The sequence below is a fragment of the Meleagris gallopavo genome, chromosome 6, assembly GCF_000146605.3.
Source record: "Meleagris gallopavo isolate NT-WF06-2002-E0010 breed Aviagen turkey brand Nicholas breeding stock chromosome 6, Turkey_5.1, whole genome shotgun sequence".
Classification (NCBI taxonomy): domain Eukaryota; kingdom Metazoa; phylum Chordata; class Aves; order Galliformes; family Phasianidae; genus Meleagris; species Meleagris gallopavo.
Window position 1 is genome coordinate 33846750 of NC_015016.2, and position 10371 is coordinate 33857120.

A 10371-nucleotide genomic window follows, 5' to 3' on the forward strand; every position below is an offset into this window, starting at 1 on the left:
GTCCAGTTGTTTTGGAACTTCATATTTCTGGTTTTAATTACAAAAGAAGGAATGACTGGTACACTGCGCTGCTTTGTTCTAGCATTTCAATAATTTATTATAAAGAAATACCACAGATTGATCTGAACACATGAAAATTCATGTTCTTCTTGGCCACAGCAAAGATTATTTTAATTAAAAAGGACATCCTCAAGACTCATCTGTTGCAATATCCACTGTCTGCTAAGAAACACAGCACCCACAGCGGTGAGGATATTTCACTTTTTGTGGAAAATGGCCTAGGGAACAGACACTGTAGTTCACTTGCATAATTCAAACTTCCCTTGGAAAACGAAAAAAAAAAACCCAAACATTTTGTTATATTTGCAAAATATTATATATTATATATTTTGCAATACGAGCAAGGTACATTTACAAAATGTATACTTGGTTTTCATGGTACATACACATACATACATTTGTTAAATAATACTATTCGTGCCACATCCATATGTTAAGTATTAATAAACAGCCTTCTAGAGCTAAAAAGTTTATACAGCAAACAAAAGCTACAAATTCCATACTTTTTCTTCAGAATTCCCATTACATAACTATATGTGGTGCTAGACAGGAAATAACTTGATCTGAAAGTGGCCCATTTTTGACCTTTGCAATTAATGCTTCAAAGCACACCTAAAAATATTCAGTTAGAAACTGAAAAGTCAATATAAAAGGCATAGGACTTCACACTTACTGAACTGTGAAAATTCATGAGTTAAAAATACTTCAATCTACTGTGATAATTACTCTAGAAACCTTACCTGTAATGAAAATAAATCAAACTATTTCTCAAGTAAGTTAACACGTATCTCGCAGAATACCATGTATTTTTTTGAATGGTGACATTCCTATGGTCAAAGAGCTAAAAGCCAATACATCACAGCTTGCATCAGGAAGAGAACCAGCACAACCAAGTCAATACTACATTGATCTTGACGGCATTATGAGCCACAGAAAAATAAGCAGACCAAAAAAAAAAATCACGCTACAAATGTGTGCATGCAATTACTTTCTTACCCAAAGGGCAAATAACTCTAGAAACATTTAGCTTTTGCTCACAATTAACTACTGCTCGAAGGTTACCTCAAAAAACAACAAACAAACAAAAAACAATAACAAAATCTGGCCATCTGCCCCTTCCCACTCCCTGCTATTGAGAGTTCTACCAGAAACAGTCTCAATTTCTTCCTGCGCTTTCAAAAAATAACTCGAAGTACCCTCTGCTTTGCAAAATACAAGTTTTTATACCACCACCTATTCCAAAAGCTTAAATTCACGATTCTACTAAAAGAAATCAAACCTAAGTTTTAGTTTTTCAGTATATTATCTGGAAACTAATAACTTCCACTAAGGGAGAAGAGATAACAGTAAAAGAGAATGAAGGCTGGGCTGAGTAAATACAAGAGGTTTCTTTATAACGCCCCTTCACAAACTAATCCAACAATCCCAACCAGAGGTATGAATAAAGAAAGCTGCCTCTCTCAAAATACACTTCCTAGCTGATCCTAATTAAACTTCCAGTAAGTGAAGATCAGTGGGTTATCAGCATCCGTCTTCTCCAAAGCCCTTAAACGTTTCAAAATTAAATTTCACATATTTAAAATAAGAAAACTTTTTAAACAAGTAATTGAAAATAACCTAACTTTTTAATAAAAGTCATTTCTACTGGATCTTGAGTGGTGATCAGATAGCAGACGCAGTATCTAATTGTTAGCAAAACAAAATCTCCATATTTAAGTCTTAAAATGTTAAGGAGTACAATGATTAGACAATAAAAACAACTTTCAAGTGAACAAAATTGATAATATATATTTTTGCAAAAAAAGCCTTTGTGTTTACATAATATTTTTGGCAAATAAATTGTCTTTAATTGAATCAACTTCCAAGAGAATTCCATGAGTGGATATACAGAAAGTATATCATAGGAACACAGTCTGTAGTTTAAGATATGGATGACAGCAGCCACATCCGCACCAAACAGAAAAAAAACCTGTGAACTCAGAAACAGCTAAAAATAGTAACCTTTTTCTATAGATCGACCCTTTCCTCTAGGAATTGATGAGCAAAGGACTGTAGCAGTACTGTAGATGATGCTGAAAACGTCAGCGAAGCACATTCAGTACCAACAAACCTACTCAAATAACGATTTCTCTTGACAATCAGCATTTACCAAGTTTTCTTCTGGGCTGAGAAATATGCCAACTGGTTTCATTTAGTATTCTGTATAATTAAGGATCTCAGAAAGGGATAAAATGTTCTGTCAGATTTCAGTGAAAATGAAAAATTCAATACCAAGTAAGGCTTATGATTTTTCTAAAAAACAACTGGTCTAAGCTACAGACCTCTTCAGAAGACAGATTACTCACAGTACTTTTATCTATTCATGCACAAGCAAGGTACACAAACAACAGATAAGCAGTTTTTTGAATAATTTATCTATAATATTTACTAAAGTGTTCCCAACACACAGAGATGAGTGTTCAGCATCACCATGAATATAAGCTGCAATACCTCAAGCAGCCTTGTGAGTCACTTGTCTGGGCTCTTTGCTGTTTCCTCCCCACTCCTGGGGGAATGAGGTGGAGTCAGAAAGAGAATGGTCTAAATTACAATCTTTCTTCTCAATTTTGCTCTGTTTATTCCAGACTGTGCATATGATGCACAGCTGGGATGCAGAAAAAGGAAATTCATTTTAACCTCTGGGCTCCATGCTTCTGCTTACAAGGACAAGTGAAAAAGCTTTGCTTGCACCTCTTAGATGCTGTAGGCAGCTCTTCTTTCTCTCGGGCAAGTATGTAGCCTGAAGTGATTTACAGAACCACCTGATTGCACAGAAAATACAAAACTACATAATTTCAACAAAAATTGAGATGCAAATGTGGCAGTAGGAAAAAAGTATCTAGCATTCATTCTATCTTCTCTCTATTGGAGCAGCAGATGAAAAAATACTAATACAACATGCATCTGTGCTTGAGATGTAAACGTAATTTGTATGTTTAATCAAACTGCAACCTTCTAGAATACATTATAAATATCTGATCAGAGACAAATAAAGTATCTTAAAAGTGTTAGAAGTGTATTTTGCAATTTTCTGTTTAAGACTTCTTGCGTACTTTATATACCCCAACAATACATTGGCTAAGAAGCTTCCAGCTGATCTATAGCATCTTACAGCCACCACAGCACAAGATAAAACAAAATATTTTTTTAAAAGTGCCTCGATAACCAAAATACAAAGTCTAGTAGGCTGTGTCCAGTAGCTAGCCTAGAAGCTGAAGCCAAGTAAACAGTGAGAACTCAGCACAGATATTCCTACAAACCAACTAACCAACCAAGAAGTGATGGCGTGCACTGGCAGGCAGCTCCTCTTGACTCCCTTCCCTGCCTCCTGCTCTGGAGCTCTCTGAAGGCAGCTCTAACACTCAACAGCTGTCCAAAATACAACAATGGAAATTTAACAGTGGAAATGTATCAAAATAAAGTTAATTACAAGTCAAGACAACTGCCGTTTCAGGAAAGACAGTTTACAAAAGGGTACACCTATCTGTATATGATGCTGTAGACCCCTATAATTCTTTCCAATTCAGACCACATCCACAGCCTATTTTGTTTTCTGGCACTAGAAATACTGTTAAATATATTTTACAATTACACCCAGAGCAACTTCGAGTAGTAATTACTGAAGGCAGCAATTTCAGCTGCACACATCAACTTTAAGAGCAGAGTGCAAGGAACCAAAACAAAACCCAAAGGCTCAGTAGTCTCTGTTTGTTCTTCCACATATCAACCATTCTCCCCCTGCACAACTCAGCTGGTTGCTGGGAGGTTACACCAGATGGGAATGCAACCATAACAGAGTAAAAACACTAACCAGAGGCTTTAGAATATAGCAACCCGCTGTCACAGCTGGCACCGACAGCATGATGCTTCATGAAGAGATGCTATTGAATCTTCCCAATGATAGAAACAGATAAAGGTAGCTTGGCTGGAGCAAACAAACAACTGCAGAATTCCTAATCTAAGTTTTGTATCACCAGTTACATTGCCCTAAGACTATTTATGTCAGTGTGCACACACTCTTATAAATGAACTAAATCATGATCCCACTAAATCATATTAGGGCAGCTGGTAAAACAACTGAGAATTCCCTGCGGGCACTTGGAGCGCTCATACATAGAGAAGAGTTAGTACATCTCCTTTGATCTGCTTCTCTACTCATCTATAGTCATGCTCTGAAGATGAGCATACAAAGTGCTGACCTTACATATTTTCCCCTTTGAAATTTTTTTTTCCTGCAATACTGCTTCAGAACAGGAAACAGAATCAAGATCGTATTTTATTACAAAAACTCAACCAACATCACAAAGTCAACATAACATTGCTTTATTGTCACCACACAATAGGCCTGCTTTTTCTTTTCCAGTAGGCATTCTTTGGGCTACAGTACACCGTCTGCATTTCAAGGACAGATACTACAAAGTACAAGACCACCACATGCCTCTAATCCTTGTGTATCAATAGATGTCCACGGGATTTTCTATAGGAAGGGTGGCAGGTTTAGGAAGTTCTTGTTCTAATGCATTGAAACCAATTCATTTAGTCCACATCTAAAAAGCAATTGCTTTTTTTTTTTCTTTTTTTACTTATTGTACAAAAAAAAAAAAAAAAACAAGTGCGATCTTTCCAGGGAAAGAACAAGTTCTACCCTTTCTAGAATCATGTGGGTTTGGTTTTTTGTTTGTTTGTTTTGCTTGTTTTTTAACCCTGCATGTGTTCCTCATCGTACAAACCAGTAACCTGGATTCTCACCTTGCTTTTTTCTTAACATTGATTCTTTTGCTGAAGGCTGGAAATGCCCTTAAAGGAAAAGTAGCATCATAGAAGTTCTCCTAATTCAGCACTGGACAGTGCTGGTGTTGAGACTGAAAGCTGTGACATCCGAGCTGAGAAATGTGGAACAAACATTACTTTTTTCTTAACAAAACTCTGTTGTATGGCAATCCAGCTGAGTTTCTGAAGGACCAGGTGTTGGTCAAGTGCATTTCTGGAAATGAAAGTTTCTCTGCTGCCTGTGACAGGTGACAAATTTGATTCTGTCACAAGTTCTAAACTAAGAGATGAAATCTCAAAGCTCTCATTGCAGCGTGTTAAAGGAGCTTGGCATGATACACAAATAGGTTACTCTTCTCCAAGCTGCATCAAAGTTGTTTCTTTCAATAGTGTTCTTTTTTTTTTTCTCTTTAATTTAATGCAGATGTACCACTCATCTCCTTTTCCCTTCTCTTTCCCCTGTAAAATTCATTGGTTTTCTATTTTTTCTCAGCACAGTTTCAGGACATGCTCTAGAGTAAGGAATGCAGCTGAGTTGTCCTCCCATTCACACAGAATAACGGAGCCCCACATTTGACTATAAGCATATGCAAGTATGGAAGAAGTTTGGGTTTGTTTTTCATTTCAGCAGGCAGGAACAGTAGCCAGATGCTATGCAAAATATGCAACGCATTTTAAAATTCTGATGTTGTATGAGAACTCTAGAAGTCTGAGGAAATGATTCTCCTGATTTATTTTTTTAAATCTCCTACCATGCACAGAATTTAGGCAAAAAAAAAAAAAAGTCAAATCAGTTCTGCCAGTCAGTAGAAGGCTTTTACAGTTTTATGTCACCAACCACAAGAATACCCCATGGTTGAGTTGCCATAGTTACAAAATGTTTGTTTTCATACATTTGTCTGAAATTCCTATGGAATTCCCACCCGGCCAAAACCAGCAGTAGCTGGGAGTGCACCGCTAACATTTAAGAACTTGAGTCAGAAATGCATACCGTTTCCGTTCAGACTGTTATCTGGGAAACACTAAAAAAGATGATTCATACCATTTTGAGCTGTGGAAGGGTGGAAACAAACATCACATTCAACTATTTTAAACCTTCAGTGATGACTCACTTTAGCTTAGGATGTTTCCAGAATCAACTCCCTTTTCCAAACAGAAAATCACTATTGACTATTTAAGAAAATAATCTGTTGACTACTCAAGAAAATAAACAAGATGAATTCTTTGAAAATAACTATTCAACTATCAAAGCTATTAATGGAAAAATAAAAGGGAAAAGGTTTCACCTTCCCTGTCCCTTTTCCACACCCCCTCTAAAAAAGAAATAATAAAAAAAACAAACACTAAGAAATCTGACCACAAACAAACCAACATAAAACCAAAAGGCTTAGTAGATCAAACACACCACTGTAGGCTAAAGTTGGAAAGGCCACTGAATGAGCAGTATTTGCAAAAATCACCCTAGAAATTCTTCTACAGCAAATCTGTCATCTCTCAGCTGTATGAGCAGGGTCTTATGCTTTGACTGTTTTATGTTTTGTTTTGACTGACACAGTTGGATGGTTTGAGCAGTCAGTACAAGTAGAACATTAATCCAGTCGCACAGGCAACAAGACAGTCAACTAAGAGTGAGGAACAAACGATAGCCTGCATATGGTTAAGAAAGAAGCACAGAACTGCACCTGAAGAAGTGCTTCACACAACTCACTGATGATTCAGTGACTATGAAGGAAAAGTGATAAGAGTTGGTTTGAATGGACAAAAGTAGAAATGGTTAGAGTACCTTCCCAGTGCCACACACCGGAAGAGCACCTAGAAGATGACACTTTGCATGGAAGCAATGCCCATCTAATACTTGTCAAGTCTGGCCATCTTAGGGAGCAAAAGTAAAAATTATCTTCGAAAGTCTGCTATTTACTCATATGCATAAAACTCTGATAAATAAAAAAAAAAAATCAAGATACTTTATCAAGACCAGAGGCAACACTTTATTTACAGCAATAGTGAGAGTAGCAAATTATTTCTCGGGAGGCCACATGACTTTTAACATTCAAAGCGCTGCTCTTTAATTTTCTTTGTCAATGACAAAAGACAAGAAAGTCAACTTCTACAAATCATCTATTCACCTCTATTGTCACAACAGAAACTCTCCTAGGAGGAAAGATTTAGAAGTCAGTAACACTGAGGGAGAAAGAAACTTAAACTTAGTGTTTTTATGTCTCCAAATTCACAACTTGCAAAAGAGAAACTGTTGCTTTTGAAATTTCTGTCTAATTTGCCTACTCATAGCCATGTGACGGTGGAGTTCTCCTTGAATCCAAACTCTCTCTCCCTGTCCCACCCAGTCAAGAGTACTGTAAGTGGGTGAGCTTTCTGGTTAGTTTTTCAGAATGGAGATTTTTTTAAAAACCATTTTCTATAATTCAGTTCAAATCAAATTGTCTCTCACAGAAAATTTACAACAGTTGAAACAAAATCATGAATATTCCAGTACTAAAACACATATAAAATTCATACCAGTGCAATACTTTGAATCTGCTGGTTCTAGTAGATCTGAATAGAGAGACTGTGACCACAGAAACCACAGTTCAGCTCACTTGCTTACAACTGGGACATTCACTTTTTGTTTCCATACATACCAGGGGCTCAAAATACTGTACAAAAGTGAGCAAAATGAATTGTTTGCTGTGGATACCAGTGTTATTTTTGCTGTGCTTAGGATGTAAACACTCTGTACTGACCTACATGAATTCTTCAGATTTTCATGTGAATAGTATAGGTCAGCAGCTGCCTCATGTATCAGTTTGCTGCCTGGGAGATGTTGCACTTCCTCAGAATTTTTAGGAATCCCTTACACATTCTTTGTGTCCAGGAGCACTTTTTTTCTGGCAACTGAAACCACTCTGGAAAACACAGTTGGATAAAGTCCATGTATTCACACATACACTACTACGAGATGAGAGTGTCCATCTGAATGTTTTACAGCTGCCAAAATGGATGGTTTTTTCCCAAAACTGAGCAAGAGTAAAAACATCAATAGCCAAGAATCTTTCCCAGCTACATCAAACCTTGCAGACTCTTGCCCAATGCCCACTGGGAATGCTGCTTCCAGGAAGGCTCTAGGATATGAGCATGTAAGTGACATTCATTCTTAGAAGTTACTTTAGTTGGCACCTCTTCAATTCAGAGAATTTTTCAAGGGCAGATTAAAGAGCACTTCCTTTAAACAGCTGAACACTCCATTACTGCATAAAGTTGCATAAAATAGAGCAAACTATTAACTAAAAACACTAATTAAAACATTTTCCATGCAAAGTTTTTTTCTTTTCAAAAGTGAAGTTTGAGGAAGTGGTTGAGTCTGATTTTAATTACTGGCCACCAGAGGGATTCTTCACCACCCTCTTCCTTGCATGATCCTTTGCTCATTCACATCCCCTTCCTGTGCCAGCACAAGCACCTGTGTGATCCAACTGCCCCATTTTGTTTTTCTGGTGGTAAATTAGGTGAGCTAGCTCATCGTGGGATGACAGCTGACACAGAGAAGCAGTGGGAGCATTTATATTTCTTACTGTGATAGAAAGTGATTCAACTGCTTTATAAAACCTCACCCATAAGATGAGCTGCCTTCCTCAACAGCAACTGGTCAGAACTACTTCAATCCTTATTATCTTCCTTAAAATACCCCAAAACAGTTTCCTGTTTTTCCTTAACATACCCAAATTTAGACAACTATTACAATCAAGTGTATTACTCAAATTCTTTCCAATTACTCCAAAACTTACGGGAAGAACTCAAATTCTGCTCCAACACATCACTGTATAAATGACTCCTAATAAGTTTGCTTTGTATTTAAAGGAAAATACTTTGTGATGTAGAAATTTCACAGATTATATTAATCAAATTACCTGCATAGTACTAACAGTGTTTATAAAGCACACAGCATTAAGAACAGGATGCAGAATGGTAGGGCCCAGCTTTCAGTCAAACATACACACACCAGTTATGCATGCAGCATCTGTACATGGAAGAATCAGTTTAGGTACTTATTATGTCTGACACTGGAATGCAGAAGGTAGTTATATTGCAACTTCACACTATAAAACACACATGACAAAAAAGTTAAATGGGATTTAAGATTAGAATTTAGAATTTGTTCCAAAATTTGCTTACACTTACTTCAACCAGTTATTTGTTCAATTAAGATGCCACCATGAGGAGAACTTGAGAACTACATTTTGGCATTCTGAGAAGCTAACAAATTGCTTTAGAAAGAAGTACTTACAGAATCTGAAAGATGATACCAAAACAGAACATCGCTTAATACACACGAATAGTACATTATCTATTTAAAATATTGAGAAAATTAGCTTCTATATCCTTGCGCTTAGCTATCTGACAAAAAAGCCAAACTACATTCAGCAAACGTGTACACATATCTTCAAGTACTTGCAGAAGTGAGCCCACAGAACACCTAACATCCAACTGTCTACTGCTGCTTCTGGCACGGCAACTTATTTTATAGAAGCAATGTGAAAAAACACATTTCTATAACATCTAAATACATAAGAGTTTTACAAACATGTTAGGTACATCTTTAGCATCAAAAACTTAAGAACACTGTTTAGAATGCTCCTAGTTGTTTATATCACATGTATCAAGCTGTGTAAACTCTTCCCAAAAAAACCTGTGCAGCTGCAACCAGACTCCTCTAATGCAGCTGAGTTCATAAACTAAGTCTGTGAACTAGACCAAAATACAAACACATTATTAAAAAGACTTAAAAATTAAGTCACATAGATATATGCATATTTTGAGTCCTTACTCAGCCACTGTAACCATTTCTTCTACAAAAGATTTCAGACCCTAGAAAACAAAGGCTTGAAAAGATACCTTGATTTTTGGAGAATGCTGTTTTCATTACCCATGTTTCTTCTTGGATGCACACTGACACCTCATGGACATTTAAGATTTTTTTAAAGAACACCCTCCTTATTTCTGTCATTCAATGCTTTTAAAACTCAAGTGGCTTTTATTTTGATGCCAAGTTGACTTCTTAACAAACATACAGAGCATTACTGAGTTTATTGCTAAGCTTCTCATAAGATACCTACTTAGTATTCATCCTGGATGAGTGTGAGGGTCCCATTGGCACGGCACACTTAGCCACGGTACCCATCTCCAGCCCTGGCCTTTCCAAATTGCAGTGAAGCAACCCCAGAACCCTGTATCTCTCTGCAAGTAAGAGAGACTGAGAAGAAAAACGGTACAGAAGTCATACAAATAGTGGCATTTGAAGCTTGGTATTTGAAGCTGTAAGTGATTTTCAGTGATTATGCAGAAGTCTTCTACTCTTTTCTGTATATTTTATGTATATTAAGACCAGTTCAATTTATGGCAAAAGAGCAATAAACATTATTTAGCACTATTGTATCATAGGAAATAAAGGCAAAAGGACAAAGTCCCCTCCAAAGTCTCATTTTGGAATAAAAAGTGTAAGAAAAA